Source organism: Anoplopoma fimbria, chromosome 6 (genome assembly GCF_027596085.1).
Source record: "Anoplopoma fimbria isolate UVic2021 breed Golden Eagle Sablefish chromosome 6, Afim_UVic_2022, whole genome shotgun sequence".
NCBI lineage: Eukaryota > Metazoa > Chordata > Actinopteri > Perciformes > Anoplopomatidae > Anoplopoma > Anoplopoma fimbria.
In genome coordinates, this window is record NC_072454.1 from 25,312,071 (window position 1) to 25,331,192 (window position 19,122).

A 19,122-nucleotide genomic window follows, 5' to 3' on the forward strand; every position below is an offset into this window, starting at 1 on the left:
CTCAAAATGATTACACATCTTCCAGTGAACTGAGTAACTCAGTGGTGAAAGAATTCAGATCCTTTACCCAAGTATAATGCCACGCTGTTAAGTATAAGACTCTATGACAAGTAAAAGTCCTGCATTGAAAATGTTATGGAAATGAAAGTAGGTCATGTAGCTAAAAATAGGCACATATTCAGGAAAATGTATTTAAAGAATCAAAAGTCTGAATGCTTAATACTGAGAAAAGGGTCAGTGTAAAGGGGTCAGTGTAACTATAGAAGACACTGCTTCAGTATAGTATTACTCGTGTATAAACATGTAATGAGCTTTTCAGTAGAGTTGATCAAGATTAAGCTGCCTCTGTTTATGCCTCTGGCCAGTTTAATGAAAAGTGAAGTATCATATTCATATAAAGTAAGATTTGTATGTACAATCTTTAATTGTAAAGTCAGAAATAAACATTATTAGTAAATTAATAAATCCTAAAGTGGCCTGAATGGAAATGAACTCATGTAAAGTACAGGTACAACTACTTTAAACTTGTACTGAAGTACAAGTCCAGTACTTGAGTAAATGTACTTAGTTATGTTCCACCACTGGAGTTACTTGATTACCTTTACAGGTCAAGCTCTACAATTTTCACCACAGAGCAGTGACACATCAAAATGTCCTCCAAGCCGCATGCTTTCCTCTTGCCTCGTGCTCCAGCCCCAACCTGTCTTGAAGTTGCTGTAGGCTGAATCCTTAACAGCCAAGGACATCCTAGATCTGTGGGAGGACAGTCCAGGCGCCTGTCTCATAAGGCGACATCTGTGATGAGGTCAAGTTTACAGTATCAAATTATGTTAAGATCAGAGAAGTGGTCTAGTAAACAGCAATATGTGCTTAAGGTGGGATTTGAGCTGTCTGAAATGGTATTGTCAGTCCAAGTGATCTGTGAAGTCTCAGATAAGATCAGTTAGGACATGAAGTATCAAATATCTGATTCAGAACAGTTAAGTTCATATATTCCATAATTTGCTCTATATGTGTCCTAACAACAGCCAATTCTCAAGATCCTGAATCAAAGTCAAAGACACAGGTGAGGCACAAAATATGAAGTTTACTCACAGTGGTTGCTAAAGTTAAAATGAATACTTGGTCTTTACTGCAGAGAACGGACACAGACAAGACATAATAATAATAATAATAATAATAATAATAATAATAAATAATAATAATAATAATAATAATAATAATAATACATCTTATTTGGTGGCGCCTTTCATGGCACTCAAGGTCATTTTACAGCGTATAAAATCAGTGGTAAAGCACAATAAACAACAGATTAATAAAACATTGTGATAATAAAACAACATCGGTACATTCAGCACCAGAGCATAGCTGGGAAATAAGTAAAAAAAAAAATATATATATATATATATATATATATATATATATATAATGGACCACTACAATATACATTGTAGTATTAGATCCGGGAGTGAGGTGGGAGCAGTGACTAGGTTCAATATATTAAACTGATGAGATCCTCTGGGTTAACACGTCTGATGTTGCGGTATGATATAGTACGCTGCACCCTACATTTACTGAGTGGTAGGTTGGTATTGAATAATACCGCTTTATGGTCTTAGATTAGTTCAGCAGAGGTGATGTTATATGATGTAACACCGGAACAACAAACTAAGTCCAGGATATGGCCCTTTGTGTGGGTTATAAAAACAATATATTAGGTCGAAGCAATCTAACATTGCTTTAAAATCTTTGGTAAAAATATTGTGGATGTTGAATGTTTAAATGAACATTAAAATCCCCAGTCAGGGTGATGCTGGGAGACATTGCACTAAGGGTGGTTAAAACTGTCGCCAGTTCAGTGAAAACATGACATGACAAAAGAAACCCGAGTTAACAAATCGAACATATCAGTCACTTTGAAACGCTTTCAACTGCAAAGCTTTAAGTTAAGTAAATAACAATGACCACGAGTTGAGAGAGATTGTGTATGTGTAGTGGTTTGTGCACTTTATCAATTTTGTAACACTTTAAAATAAGACTACAATATATATACACAAAGTGATTATTTAATCTTATTTGTTTAACATTACATAAGCTTAATTTAAACAAGTATCAAAACATGACACTCTTTCATGTGTTTAGTCATTTATATTTATTTACACTGGTCTGTCCATTCCACCCCTGACTTATAAACTGGCACCTAGAGATGTTTTAGTAGATCAGTTTCTGCGCTGCTTCTATTTCAAATATAAGAAAACAATAATACAGCAATTGTAAAAATGGTTTATTTGTTGTCACTTGTACTAGCCAACATAAACTGAGACTTACACCCATCAAATACCATATACAAGGGAAATCAAACTTACTTTCCTTCACTTTGAAAAAACAAGTAGCAGAAATGATTTCTAGAAAATGAATCATTTAATTATGTGTAAAGATAATAAAATATACATGAACACTGCCAATGTAAGTCTTCCATACAAAACATGTGTCAAACTGTTATATCCATGGTTGCCCAGCAGATGGAGAGAAATTCTCATGTATCTATACACGTCTACAGTCCGGGAAAGGACAGCGTTTAACATGGCCGAGATGTAACCTAAACTTTTTACAAAATAAATAAAGACTGTTAGGACAGGTTAACGTTGGAATGTTTCATTTCTTTAAAAGAAACAGAAATTGTTCCTCAACACAATACTTCACAGGTTTGGTTATCAGTATCAGTCAGATGTTTGATGATTCAGGCTTTACTGCATTCCTATCCGTCTGTCACGAGAAGTCTCAACTTGTCTCTGACTGTTGTTTAAAGAGTGGGACGTCCCTTCTGCTGCCTTTGATACTTTCACTTAGTCGCCAGTCTCTGTTCACAACAGCTGCACAGGGTTTCACCCTGAGTCGCAGGGCCCCCAGCATACTATAACATCATATGAACTCTATGAACCAATGCACTATATAATTGGGCAAGACCTGTTCCAAAACATGGAACATCAATAAATAAAAAACAGAAATTAACCATCACTCATTGAGCATTTGTGTGGTAGACAGAGTGATGCATGAGCGTCGTCTGTCACGTTGATTCATAGCTCAACACGCCCCCGCTTCTCTTTAGGAAGACTTTGGTGTAATAGCTGACAAAGAGGAGCCTGTTGATTGGATAAAGCTCCAGAGAGGACTGCTCCTTTCTGGGAAGCCAACAAAAAATTGTCTTAATTTTTTATTACACTCTACTACACAATTTGCCGTAACTTACCGATACAAATTTCTGGATTGATCTTGGTGGACATGTTTTGAACAACATAGCTACCTTACAAACATAATCACTGATCGTGTCCTGCACCTAAGTCTGTTGAATGAGCGACCAAACAAACGTCCACAAGTAAAAGTGCACTGCTAATGTCAGTCAGAAGTCTGCAAAGCTAAACTGTTCAGCACATTCAACAGCATTTAAACGTACCTGCAAGTGTCACTGGGCCCTGGTGTGGCCAATAGAAGATAAATCAATGATTGTAATTAGCTTGTTCTTAATTTGTTTATGCCTCCCAGCTTTTGTGATCCTCTCAACTGTAAAAGAAGAATAGACCTGCAGTTGTTATTGTCGCATGTTTTTCTTCTTGTCTAATGAGTAACAAACCAAGGGTTCCTGTAAACCAGGCCTCTGGGTGTGCTGAAGCCTGCCTGACTGTCTGTTGAAGCCTGAGTGACGTTTTATGTGCTGAACATAACAGACGTGTGTGTGTGTGTGTGTGTGTGTGTGTGTGTGTGTGTGTGTGTGTGTGTGTGTGTGTGTGTGTGTGTGTGTGTGTGTGTGTGTGTGTGTACTTAAGAGGGGGAGGGCACCTTGGCTGTGAGCTGTACTGTCTGAGCCTGAAGGAAACTTCGGGGAAAACAGAAAGCATCAGATACACATAGTCAGACCTCGATAGCACACAGACTGAACTATTTAATCATCTTTTTCAAAATCACAATGGGCTTCTGGATTTAGAGTTCAGTCTAATGCTGGCCCTGGTCTCTCTCTCTCTTTGAAGGCACAGAGGCTCCCTGCGTTGACTAATGTTAATGACTGTAATTCAAAAGAGGAGCCCCACCTACACTCACATAGCCATGACAAAAGACTGGTAGTTAATCACACGCAGTATGGATAAAGGCAGGCTCAGAGTGTCGGGCGCGGTCGGCAGCTTTCTCAGAGGTAAACAGCAGTCAGGCCTTGTCCTCGGGCAAGCTTCACCTTTGCAGGGGTCAAGTCAATGAAGTGCCATTTATCCAGACGCAAGTATTGGAAGAATTTTGGGGACAGAAATATGTGAACTCAGATAAGGATATGAATGATATATTTTCAGTATCATTACCAGGACCAAGGCGGCCGAATTTTTATGTCCATGAATTTCTAATCAGTCCGTGCATAGACAAAGACACACAACAGGTGCATGCACACAACAAGCACTGCCAGCAGTACAATGGTAAAGAATGGTAGAGCTACTATGGTACCACTTTGGTTAACAGTTTTTTTTAAGTTTTACAGCTCAGAACTGTGTAAATGTATCTGTCCTTTGTTGTTTTTTTATTTACCTGTTGTTTTTTTTACTGTTAAAAGCTGGTCCTAATGTAGCAAAGCGCCAAAGCTACTAGACTACAACGCAGGAATAAGGAATAATACAATCATAAAAAAGGACACTAGGTCGGAGAGCAGTAAGTTGTCTTTTATTGTGCAAACATTCTGCAACAATAGGCTGTTAAGTTTTCAAGCAGGACTTATTGAACTAGGGACAAGTGACAACTTAAATACCTAAACGGAAACTTTTATAAAATAGGTAACATGCAGTGAATCTACACTTTAAAAAAAGAAATTCACACACAGTTAACTCCGTGGAGATAAATAACATGCAATAGAATAAACACTTCACTCAGGTGATAGCAAATAATGACCTCAGATCATTGAGGCCTGGCTTGAAAGCTATGAAAACCTTTGGCTCCGGTTTACAAAGGGCAAAGGGAAATGTGTAAAATCTGTATATAATCAATGTTTAAATCCTAGAAACAGCAGCTGACAACCATACCGATGGCCATGTGATGAAAGGCTCTGAAATTAGATAAGATTGCAATTATGAACCAAAACATGAAAATATAAAAGATAAATGCAAAATATATAGTAAGGAACAAAGGCTAAATTAGTTTTGAGAACATGTAAAGCTGTGACTACAATCAAAACATGAAACCTGTTTAAAGCTACCAGTTTTAGTTGTTAAGTTTAAGCCCAACAGTACATACTTGCTACATGTCTTTTTGTTTGCAAACATACAACAGGAACAGGAAGTGGTAGGACCACAGACAACAAGAGCTGTCCATGAGTAGGCCTGTGTTTATATGTCCTGTTATGTGGGCGGAGACCTGCATCAATAATTGGCGACACCTGCCCTACTCACCAGTTCCTGGTGGCTACACTAAGGAGTTGAGTTCTGCTCTGTCCATGCACCGCTCCTACCACTCTATTCAAAACACATAAGCAGCTTTGGTCTAGTACCTAAAATGCAATGCATGATGAACAGTAAAGAGTCTGGGCTTTGCTAAAGAGATGTGGGGCTTAAGCCCTGTAAACCTACCTGCCTATGCCTCTTACAAAAATGTTTTCAAGCACAGCCTGAATGCTTGAAAGACTCACAACAACAGCTGGGACTTTTTTTTTTATCACATTAGCCACAGTAAGCCTATTCAAACCTACTGCCCCTTCACTAAGTGAAATGTAATATAACAGTCTATGTGTAACATCCCCAGGCCCCCAGTTCTGTCTTGAACTTTCTCGTTTCACTCTAGGCAATATTACCTCAGGCACGTATGGTGCTAGCAAATGTTTATTGGATAAACATATCTAATTCAAATAAAAAGCAGTCACGTCCCTAAGTACATCAATTGGAAGCTTCAAGGAGAGTACCCCAAATAGGGTTTGTGTTTTTGGCTTATGAAAGATATGTTTTTTAATGAAGAGGATGACAACATTGCACATGTATAATAAAAGTAACTTCATTTAATTCAATGCAGGATTACTTGTGGTTCCTAGAGTTACAGTGGGTACGGAAAGTATTCAGACCCCTTTAAATTTTTCACCCTTTGTTTCATTGCAGCCATTTGCTAAAATCGAAAAAGTTCATTTTTTTTTCTCATTAATGTACACTCAGCAACCCATCTTGACAGAAAAAACCAGAAATGTGGAAATTTTTGCAAATTTATTAAAAAAGAAAAACTGAAATATATATGGTATAATTAACTGTCCCAGTGAATGTTGCTGCTATGACTTGGAGGAAAAACAATGGCATATGAGAGAGAACCAGATTTTCCACTCACATAGTACATGACAGGAAATAACCCTGCATGTCAGGGGGTGATGGCTAGTGTGGGAACAGGCACAAAATGATGCTCATATTTGGCCACTCCTTCATGTGTCCACAACAGACAAGGCCATCTTCATCAGCTGATGTCATGTGGCTGAATCAACATTTTTGGAATATTAACATGACTCATGTGACTTTTTGCTCCATTACGTTGCAACTGCAAATCCAAATAGACTAATTCTGATTCAATTCTGGCTGAATTGTATACTGTCCCCCCCGCCCACCACATAAGGAGTTGGGAGCACTCTTTCAACAGAGTTTCAGTCTGAGTTCCCCCTATCACATTATGACCTAACGACTCATCACAGCATTAGTCACAACGCCTCAAGCCTTGCACACACACACACACACACACACACACACACACACACACACACACACACACACACACACACACACACACACACACACACACACACACACGGAAAACAGGAAGTTGCATTGAGGGATACTATGGGAGAAGTGTTTACTCATCATGACAGTGTTATTACGAATGTGTTACCACTTTCTTTACTGTTAACTGCTCTGTACAGCTTAAGATGAACGTCCAAAAACTTATCACAAAATAGTAAAACATGGACAGAAAGACTGGCTGGCTATATACAGCGGGTAAAATAAGTATTGAACACGTCACCATTTTTCTCAGTAAATATATTTCTAAAGGTGCTATTGACATGAAATTTTCACCAGATGTCGGTAACAACCCAAGTAATCCATACATACATACAAACAAAACAAATAAGTTCAGAAATTAGGTGATGTGTAATAAAATGGAATGACACAGGGAAAAAGTATTGAACACGTTCACTGAAATTGATTTAATACTTGGTACAAAAGCCTTTGTTGGTAATGAAAGCTTCAAGACGCCTCCTGTATGGAGAAACTAGTCACATGCATTGCTCAGGTGTGATTTTGGCCCATTCTTCCACACAAACAGTCTTCAAATCTTGAAGGTTCTGTGGGCCTCTTCTATGAACTCTGATCTTTAGTTCTTTCCATAGATTTTCTATTGGATTCAAGTCAGGTGATTGGCTGGGCCATTCTAGCAGCTTTATTTTCTTTCTCTGAAACCAGTTGAGAGTTTCCTTGGCTGTGTGTTTGGGATCATTGTCTTGCTGAAATGTCCACCCTCGTTTCATCTTCATCATCCTGGTAGATGGCAGCAGATTTTTATCAAGAATGTCTCGGTACATTTTTCCATTCATCCTTCCTTCAATTATAGGAAGTCTGCCCGACGTATGCTGAAAAACAGCCCCACACCATGATGTTCCCACCTCCAAACTTCACTGTTGGTATGGTGTTTTTGGGGTGATGTGCAGTGCCATTTGACCTCCAAACATGGTGTGTATTATGGCATCCAAAGAGTTCAATTTTGGTCTCATCTGACCAGACTATATTCTCCCAGTATTTCACAGGCTTGTCTAAATGTTGTGCAGCAAACTTTAAACGAGCTTCAACATGCTTTTTCTTCAGCAATGGAGTCTTGTGTGGTGAGAGTGCATACAGGCCACAGCGGTTGAGTGCATTATTATTGTTTTCTTTGAAACAATTGTACCTGCTAATTCCAGGTCTTTCTGAAGCTCTCCACAAGTGGTCCTTGGCTCTTCTGATAATCATTTTCACTCCTCTGTCAGAAATCTTGCGAGGAGCACCTGGTCGTGGCCGGTTTATGGTGAAATTATGTTCTTTCCACTTCCGGATTATAGCCCCAACAGTGCTCACTGGAACATTCAGAAGTTCCTTCTGTAACCAATGCCATCAGTATGTTTTGCAACAATAAGGTTGCGAAGGTCTGGAGAGAGCTCTTTGCTTTTACCCATCACGAGATGTTTCTTGTGTGACACCTTGGTAATGAGACACCTTTTTATAGGCCATCAGTTGGGACTGAACCAGCTGATATTAATTTGCACTGACAAGGGGCAGGATTGCTTTCTAATTACTGATAGATTTCAGCTGGTGTCCTGGCTTTCCATGCCTTTTTGCACCTCCCTTTCTTCATGTGTTCAATACTTTTTCCCTGTGTCATTCCATTTTATTACACATCACCTAATTTCTGAACTTATTTGTTTGGTTTTCTTTGTATGTATGGATTACTTGGGTTGTTACCGACATCTGGTGAAAATGTCATGTCAATAGCACCTTTAGAAATATATTTACTGAGAAAAATGGTGACATGTTCAAAAAATGTTCATTACTTATTTTACCCGCTGTATATATATATATATACATACATACATATTTAAGCAATGTAACAAAAAGACAAAAAAGCTAATGTTATTACTTTTTACCAGGTAAAAGTCTGATTGAGATTGAAATATCTTTTCCAGGATTGACCTGGCCAAGAGATTTTTTAAGCTAAATGATAATTACAACCTGCTAACATACTCACAATGACAATGCTAACATGCTGAAGTATAACTGGTTTAAATGTTGACTACCTTAGCATATTCACAATCAACATTAGTCACTTTACACCCCTGCACCTATTTCGCTCATGTGTTGATGTATTCTTTTAAGTGAAGTAAATGTCCTTTTGACATCAATTCATGTTACTAAGTATTACAGTGTACAACTACCAGTGTCACTGTGGATCAGATCGGAGGTGTAATGTAATGTAGAAGATATACTTTTATCATCTGTGACTTTTTCACATGTATAATTTGGTGTAATCTAAAGCAGCTGCTGACAATACAGTCTATGAGTAAGAAAGGAAGACAGTAGTGCAAGGGTTTGGAAAGGTGATGAGGAGGAACTATTGCGAATGAATGTATTACTATTTCAAAAACAAAAAGTTTATCTTAGCCTCATATGGACTTTGCAGACAATGTTGATAAACTGAGAATTTAAAGTTTACAGTGACATGACCAGTTTTCTGCAATGTATTAGCAGGTTTTAAAACATCCTTGAGAAGCTTTGCAGCCCCAGATGGCAGTGTAAGTACAAGTAAACTACATGTGTTTCATTCGTGTAGTTTGTAGTTGGGGTAGAGGTTAGGTTACCTCTTTCTTTTGTAATTCTGTCTTTAACTGCTCTTGTATAATTTCTATTTTTACTTCTATTCTTATTTTAGATGTATACAACTCACATTATTATTATTACTTTCTCAATGTATCTGTTCTTGTTTCTAAGACGATCTCTCCCCCCTCCTCCCCTCCATTAATGTGGCTCTTAAGGTGAAACCACACCTCCACACACATTCCAGGAAGAGCAATCGTGACTGGGCCTGTCCTCCCCCAACACACACACACACACACACACACACACACACACACACACACACACACACACACACACACACACACACACACACACACACACACACACACACACACACATAAAGGGATAAAGTCTAAACCCTTGTCCATGATGGTTTCAGATACCTCAATTTGTAGCTTTTCACTGCAATGCTGAAGTTGTTTGTGCCTGCAAGTGCATGCATTGTGATCACGTGACTGTGTACATGTGAAGCTCTAATCAGAAAGGGAACGGCTTCGCTGCCATAAAGATTTGATGGGACTAAAAGCTCCTGAATGGCCCGATGATGGGCTTTTAACAGGAAGTACAGTGTTACTGGATGTTGGAAGTGCTTTTGTGCTGTAGTCAGCTGCAGACATAAAGAGAAACCCTGTAAGCCTACTCCTCTACAGCCAACGTTATGAATTTAAAGGGGTTTTAATTCTATACGTTTTTCCCCCTTTTGATTTGATTTTGCAGGTACAGAATTGCATAATAGTTTCCAATAGATTTTGTGGAAAGAACTATGTACTTGTATATTGTGTACATCAATGTTTTAGTGTCCCCCTGGAGTCTTTTTTTCTTCTTGTAATCTAAATTGTATCTGTAGAGACAGAAAACCAGTATATAACATAATGTCCATGTTGCCAAAGTGAGAAACCAAATATTCTATGACATACACTTACTCAGCTTAATTTTTTTTAAAGTTATACTCTTAAAGTATTGCAGTTTGTCATTGCTGCTTTTTTAAATCCACCAGATACTAGATTATCCTGAACATTGACCTGACCGTTAATGATTGACATGATAACCCTTCACCAGCCATCACTAATGGCATGGACGAAGGGAGACAATCTGCTAGGCAGTTAACAAAAACTCAAAGGAGCAAAAATTATCTGAGTTGAATAAGTTCATGTTTTGTGTGGACTTATTTAGTGTATTTTTACTAAATGAATAAAGGCAGAGTATACACTACATTAAATTAAAGCAGAGCTTTACTTTGTGTGGTCAGTTTTGTTGAGTGTGAAATAGATTGGAAAAAAACAAAACAACTGAGCCATCTCTATGGTGACTGACCAAAGCCATGAGATGGTTGAAAGCTCTGGAATACACTAGGTAGGCATAATGTGGAGTTATTATATTTATTTTACTTTAATTACTTTGTTGTTGAAGATCAAACATGAAAGAAAAGTTAACATTCCATGTTCTTTCATAATTTGATGTCAGTGCAGTTACTCATTGATCATGACCAGTTTTTTAAAGAGTCTATAGTCTCGCCTGCAGCTCTCTGATGGTGTATTTATGCACAGGGCTTTGAGCTAAATGCTAATGCTAGCATGGCAATTTATGCACAGTGACAATGCTAACATGCTGATGATTTGAAGATATAATGTTAAAGTGTTTCTTCTCAGGTCTGAGCCAAAGTCCACCAAATGCATCATTTGAGATAATAATTTCTGCATAAAAACCGAGCATGAAATTATTGTCTACAGTATGACATTAAATTCAACTCTAAAAAGAGTGTTATCATGATCGGTAAAACCAAGGAGGATCAGAAGTTACATTTTTCTTTCATTTTCTCTGGCAGGCCAAGAGCTAAATGTGGTAAATAAAGTAAGATATTTGGGTCACATCATCAGGGATGACCTAAGTGATGATGTGCAGCGCCAGTGTTGAAAACTGTATGCACAGGCCAATATGCTGGCCAGTAAATTTCACATGTGCATTGATAATGTTAAAACAGCTCTCTTTAAAGCCTAATCTACTCCACTTTATACAACCCATTTGTGGTGCAGTTACATTAAGGCAAAAATTAAAAAGGTGGCTTTTAATGATGCATTTAGAATCTTGCTCAACCTCCCAAGATGGACAAGTGCAAGTCATATTTTTGTGACTAGAAATGTTCCCACTTTTCATGCTGTATTGAGGAATTCTATTTACAAATTTACACGTTGATTGATTGACTCAAAAAAGTAATCAAAAATGCCTTAAAATGTGCCAAAACAAAGAGACACAAGGTATTCCTCTTGTTTGTGGAAACATTGGAACAGATGTCTCTATGTCTTTGAACCATTGGTGACTTTTGTACTGCAATGACTATACCTATGTCTTTGTGTTCTCGTATTGTATTGTATTTATTTGTTGTTGTTTTAGAGTTTTCTATTTTATATTGACACATGTCTCTGAAATAAAGCTGAATAATATCAGACTTCAAATGAAACAAGAACTACACCCTGCGATCCCTCCACCTCAAAGAGACTATTTTGCCAGGAGGAGAGCAGCAGCAGCTTCAGAGACAGACCGTTGCGTGTCTCTCTGCTGTCCTATCGGCTGGAGTCTTCTAGCACAGAGCAGGAGCTGAGCCTACTGTTGTCCTCATGTTCTGTACCTGGTGTAACTTTAGCATTAAAACATGGTGGAAGTAGCAAGCTAATGTTAGCTAGCGAACTAGCTAGCAGCTAAATGAGTTAAAAAACAACAACATGCTTCATCTACACATTCTTGGCGCTAGCGTAGAAAAGCACAATGCTAACACCATCTAGATAGTCAGTCATTGACACTGATTCACCAGATTTTATACATTTGCTGATAACCGCATTTCAAGTCCACAGAAAGGAAAAAACAAGCTTAATGATAATAATAATAATAACAATAATAATAACTTTATTAATATAGCACCTTTAAAAACAGAGATTACATAGTGATTTGATGGATAAAGAGCCAAAACCAAGGCAATAATACAAAAGAAAGCTCAACAGTGAGGCTTGAGCCGTGCTGTGATTGTGATGCTACACAGTGGTGACTGATTGATGCTGTGGGAAGAGGCAAAGAGACGTAGATTAGTCCTAAAAGGTCGACTCTATCTCAAAAGTGGCCTGGCAAGATTAGGGATGATTTAAAACAGGAGATAGTTTTGAGCCGTTGCAAGTGATGATTTTTTTTTAAAATAAATTTGGTAACAAAAGCCTACACCAACATTTATCACATTACTCATTAACTACATTTGCCACCTTAGTTAAGCGTCTTAGCATGCTAGCATTTGCTAATTAGCAGTAAAAACAGAACTGCTGAGGCAAGGACAAATTTGACCTGATGATGGTGCTAGATAAAAATTCTGAATATCACCAGAGTATTTACAAATCATGTCCGTGTTTCTCCTCCAGTAAACCACGGTCACTGTGTTGTGTTTTAAAACTGCTGTATACATAAATAACATTTGCTTTCTTGCTACTTCTCTTGCGCCATCTCTCAAATTCCCAACCACCTGCTTTAATTAACCAGATTAAAGTTAATTCAATTCAATTCAATTCAGTTTATTTTGTAGAGCCCAAAATCACAAATTACAAATTTGCCTCAGAGGGCTTTACAATCTGTACACATGCGACATCCTTTCTCCCGGAACCCTCAATCTGGAGTTTGTTTTACATTCCAGTGTGATAGTGAAAGGACATCATGCTTGTCTGTGTGTGTGTGTGTGTGTGTGTGTGTGTGTGTGTGTGTGTGTGTGTGTGTGTGTGTGTGTGTGTGTGTGTGTGTGTGTGTGTGTGTATTCTATAATGTGTCTATTAGCTGAGACATCAACACAGTCAAGGTCGATGGGTTATTTGTTCAACTTGAATAAGACAGCTGGTTGGTAGACTGCTGCAGCTCTTTTTCTTATTTTTTACTGGGGGACTGTTACAGTAAGATATACATATTATAATTGTAAATTAATTTAGCTAATGCAGCATTTACAATAACATTCCAACAGTAAATTCTGACTTGTGCTGTGTTGGAGGTGTTACAGAAATGTTATTAGGTCTGGTCTAGTTAGATTCACATTGTGACTTTTGATTGAAATTAACTCGGATACTTATTAAGACATGAGACCAACATGTTAAATTGACATCACGTTTTTGCTACATACCTGGCTAAAAAATATTTTGCTGTTTTGGCCGAATCCTCTGGCGTCACTACAATGACGATGGGGCAGCCTTTTGGGCAGTATCATGACGCTACGTGGTTAATGTTGTGAAACGGTCGCAGTTAACAATGTTACATGTGGTACACATTATGAAACAGCAGCAGTTAGGTTTAGGCAACAAAACCATATACACATCTGCAGGATTCCACTTTTGGTATCACTAGAGACACAAGCGCCAGTCCCATGAGTAAAAGTCCTGTGTTTGTTTGACCCATCCACCACCCCTTCGTCCTCCTTGGAGTTGCTTGAAAGCCGTGTGCAACTTCTACAGACTCCTAAGGTTGCTTGCTGCGTCAGTATCAAGACGCCGAGGGCCACTGCAAGTGTTTGCATTTGACACTGAGGGAGTTAGATAAGGCTGGAAAAAGGGCTGACATTAGAATCAGTGTCAGATCAATTATAACAAATGATAGGTCAAATTTGGTATCAACAAAATCACACTAATGAGTTACAGCATTACTTTCCTAACTGGATAACAAGGGTTAGGGTTTAACAGTTCCCTTAACACCAAACTAAAGCTTTAATTAATAATTAGAAAGGGGATGAGAATTCTGTAGTACTCATAATAGTAATGGTATTTGGATGTATTTTCCACGACTGCATTTGAATCCACTGTGTGATCAATCTACCCCTCCACATTCCTGGCATGGACACTCTAGGCCTTCCTAGTTCAAAGCACCAGTAACCATCATAGCTAGGCTAACGCTAGCGTTGAACAACCTCTATCCAATCAGAGGCAAATAAGGGGTGGGTCTTCCTGCCAGGGGAACTGGGTAGGTGCTCTCGTATATGGACAGAACGGATTGGGCAGGTGGGAAGGATTGGTTACTGACTCTCCCATCTGCTCTCCTTGTGGGAAAGAGTCGGCTTATATGCTCCGAGTTATAGTTAATGTTAACTTTTTCTATGCTCTACGCAGAAATACATCATCATGTTTTCTAACCTATTATAATCAATATTAGAATGGCTTTTGGTGAGCAATACAACTGTACAGATAATATTTGTTTCACAACTTTATATTGGATTAGGCTAAAGTCAGATTTAAGAGTTCTGTATTGCACTATTTAATTTTAATTTCAGGAAAATGGGAGGTCTGTTTACGTGTTTCACCAATAATACTTTGCTCCTGTGCAACCTTTTGGGTACAGCCCTGGCTACAATAGGCTAAATTAATGTCCACTTGATTTGAAGTGTGCCATAAGAACTTCAGCCAACCAAAAACTAAAATGTGATAAATACTAAAACTCTACACATACATTACAGTCCTGATTACAGCCATAGTCCTACATAAGGTAGTGTATCACTCTGTAAACTAAGCAAACAATGTAATCTGACACTGCTTTTCTGCTTCCTCCCATTCCTTCATTTCATTCTTCCTCTTTTCGCCCACTCTCCTTTTCTATCCCACATCCCTTTTTACTGGCTAAGTGGTGGCCTCTGTAAACTGACCAGTCTTTCTTCTTCTGCCCCCACTTCCCTCTGTCTTACTGTGGGAAGGACGGATGACTGATGATGGGAAGAGTGAAAGATAACATCACTTAATTGCTTTTTGAAAAGTCCCCCATATATTTATATATGAGGCTGTAGAGGTTTGGGTTATAGACTGTATTGTACTTTATATGATGGAAGGGACACATGAAATCAATGTTTTACAATTGAATCTTGCTTACTTTAAAGGCCTTTACACACCTGGGGCATCACTAATAAACAACATGAAAAGGCAGAATTTTTGCCTACAAATTTTATTGTGAAAAGTAAGAAAAGAAAGAGTTGATCTGGAGTGCGCTGACTTTGTCAAGGTTGAAAGGAAAAATACAGTCTTCCGTCTTGGTTTGGCAACAGAGCCTCCGTGTTGACAGGCGGCAACCTCCAGTTCTGCAGAGTGAAGTCAATGCAGAAGTGTCCTAAACTTGCATTGTATAGAAAACCTATGATAAAATGCCCCTACATCTCACTTGATTTATTCCCTCAGTAAACATTGTAAACATGAGTTTATGGTCTCAATCGCTAGTTTCAAGTCTTCTTCAATACAGCATGATGTTGATTTAGTAAAATGACGAGTAAAATAGACCATATAGCAGGGTATGCTTTAGGGCGGGCTTGTGATTGACAGGCCGCTGCCGCTACCAGAACCGTATATGGCGTCTCAATGTCACTCCTCTGCATTCCAAATATGGTAACTTCTGCTAATTGGTTGCGAAAACATAGCAACGCCCATATTTCAAGATGGTTCGGCGAAATCACCGGACTCGAGGTTCATGAATGCAGTCCACAAATCAATGGGTGACGTCTCGATGACTATGTCTACTTCTTATATACAGTCTATGGACGTTGTTTTGTAAATATAGGTTCAACTCAGCCTGTTCTGCACAACATGATTGGTTGATGCCTTTATTTGAGGTGCGAAAGCTCAGAAAAATGTACTTATTTTGGAAAAACAAATATGTTGCTCCTTTTGGCCAGTAAAATTGGCCTTCTGTGTGAAAGTATTAATCACACAAACAATAGTCTGAACAAATATATTGATATGGGGTTAGTTGCAAAATCAAAAGTTAATTTTGTAATCATGTTTGAAAGTTTGAAAGTTTGTCAATGGAGTCTTATGTATTTATTGAGAGCGATATAGCTGCTGTTTCTGGGTTAACAAAACTGATTTTACTCTTTAACAAAAAGATCTATCTCTTTTGGGAATCATTATCCTATTCACTGTATTTAAGCACTCTGTGATACAGTCAAACATGAACAGTTGTGATTGAAAAATGTTGCACATTCAATGACTTGAGAAAAAAACAAACTCAGGTTATGGTGAACTCTGCCCCCAACTCAAGAGTAAAGAAGAAAATATCAAAACAGGAGCGAACATTACGTGCTCTTGAGACTGCCTGAAGTAAATCCATCCATCATCCATAATTCCAGGTAATAAAATTTGTGTAAAAATTCTTTGCAAACTAAGTAAGATGAGTTACGTTTAAGTTAACAAACACAAGCAAAGACTTGCTAGACACTTAGCTAGAAATTCCTGCTACAAGGCTAACCTAGCCTAATAATATATCAAGATCATACTTTTCAATAGTCATCACAGAGAGGACACTATCCCAGGATTCAACACTTAACTTATGTTGAGCTAAGAAAGTCTTCTGTTCACATTAAATATAACGTTGTGAGTTATTGGTTAATGTTTTCTGGCTAGCATTAGCATAGCTTAGAGGAATAGGGAGTTCTATCAACAGTAAAATGTTAAAAGATATTTTAATGGAACCTACACTGACTTTAACTTCTTCAATACAGACAGTTTTTTTATTTTCTTCATTTCTATTCCTTTTCTTATGATAATGACAATATTAGCAAGTGTCCTTTAGCTTGTCCCTAGACAATGGCTAGTAAAATAGTATGATCCCTGTTTGTGGCTAGCATGAACACTGTGTTGTCCTCAAACTATATAATATAGATATTTCCTAATATGTTAATGGTACAATGAGGTAAGGCCCATAATCTGTTGCTGGCTCTTGTTAGCAGCCTAGATAGTGCCAGCATATTGTCAACCTTGTACACTAATGTGGTTGTCCATCATGTGTTCGAGTGGAACATAGTAAGTTGCTCATGTTGTATATTTTGTCTGCAGTTTAAGTGCAACCCTAAACTTTGAAATGTTTGTGAGTTCAGGACATGACTTTTGATCTCTGTTAAGATCTCTGATTTGTGGAGGAATGGTGAGTTTAGCCAGGCTTTCAGGTCCTTTGAAGGACCCACCTTTGTGGGCTGCGTCCCCCTGGGACTCCCCATGATACATTGTCAGACTTAACTTATGTGAACCAATTATTGTATATTATGCATGTATATTTATGAATTGTGAATTTATGAAATAAAAGTCAGTAGTCCCATAATTACTGACTACAAATCAGGTCCCAGTCAGATGTCCAGACAGTCAGGGTATGAAAAGAATAGATGGGTGGAAGAAGTGCTCTTTTATCAGGGATTAATTAATTATGTTTATTACTACAGAGAAAGAAAACGTTTGTTAGACTCTGTGTACTACAGTCTATTAGAAAATGATTTCTGATGATGATCTATGATGTTGCATACTGGAACACACTGAGAGGCAAAAAAAGGTTTTGGCTGCATTCGTTTTTCTGTCTTGTGTGTTACCCCTCTGTGTAGTGTCCTGTCTAACGGTGGGCCTAAACTGTGTACTGTAAATACAGCAGCAATATAAAACATCAAATGGGGCGGCTGTGGCGTAGTGGAGGGCAAGGTAGTTCTCCAATCAGAGGGTCGGTGGTTCGATACCCGGCTTCGGCAGTCGATGTGTCCTTGGGCAAGACACTTAACCCCAAGTTGCTCCTGAAGGCCATCGGTGTGGACTGATGATGAATGTTAGTTAGAGTCTGATGGTGGCACCTTGATGGTAGCCTGTCATCAGTGTGTGAATGGGTGAATGATATGTAACATACTACTGACTGTAAGTCGCTTTGGAGAAAAGCGTCTGCTAAATGACTGTAATGTAATGTAATGTAATCAAATCTAGCTTGAAATCCTTGGTGCATGGCACTCTGAAATCTATCCTGTCTCATGTTGTATTCGGTAAGGATCTAATTTAGCTCTATGAAAAATGGGGAACCTCAAACTTCTGCTGGTTTCATACCCTAGACAGCAGTCCTCCACTGCGTATGTATTTTTCCTTGATGAACAGTCATAGTTGGAATCTTAATTCCCAGAGGGTAGGCTACATCGGATTCTTACGTTTCCATATATGAAAATAACATGTCAATATTAGGATATAAAGTGTCAAAATATGCAGACATTACATTACATTACAGTCATTTAGCAGACGCTAAATGACTGTTCCAGGCAGACAGTTCCAGTGTGTGTGTGTGTGTGTGTGTGACAGAGAGAAAGAGGGAGAGGAGATAGGGAGAGAGAGAGAGACAGAGAGTGAGACAGGCAGAGAGAGAGAGAGAGACAGTCAGAGAGAGAGAGAGAGACAGAGAGAGACAGGCAGAGAGAGACAGACAGACAGAGAGAGAGAGACAGTCAGAGAGAGAGACAGGCAGAGAGAGAGAGAGAGAGTCAGAGAGAGAGACAGGCAGAGAGAGAGAGAGAGACAGTCAGAGAGAGAGACAGACAGACAGGCAGAGAGAGAGAGAGACAGACAGGCAGAGAGACAGACAGACAGATAGAGAGAGAGACAGTCAGAGAGAGAGAGAGAGACAGTCAGAGAGAGAGAGAGAGACAGGCAGAGAGAGAGAGACAGGCAGAGAGAGAGAGAGAGACAGGCAGAGAGAGAGACAGTCGGAGAGAGAGAGAGAGACATACAGGCAGAGAGACAGACAGACAGAGAGAGAGACAGTCAGAGAGTGAGACAGGCAGAGAAAGAGAGAGAGAGAGAGAGAGAGAAAGGGGGAAATAAAGAGAGAGAGAGAGAGAGAGAGAGAGAGACAGGCAGAGAGAGAGAGACAGGCAGAGAGAGAGAGAGAGACAGTCAGAGAGAGAGAGAGAGACAGGCAGAGACATAGAGAGAGACAGTCAGAGAGACAGACAGAC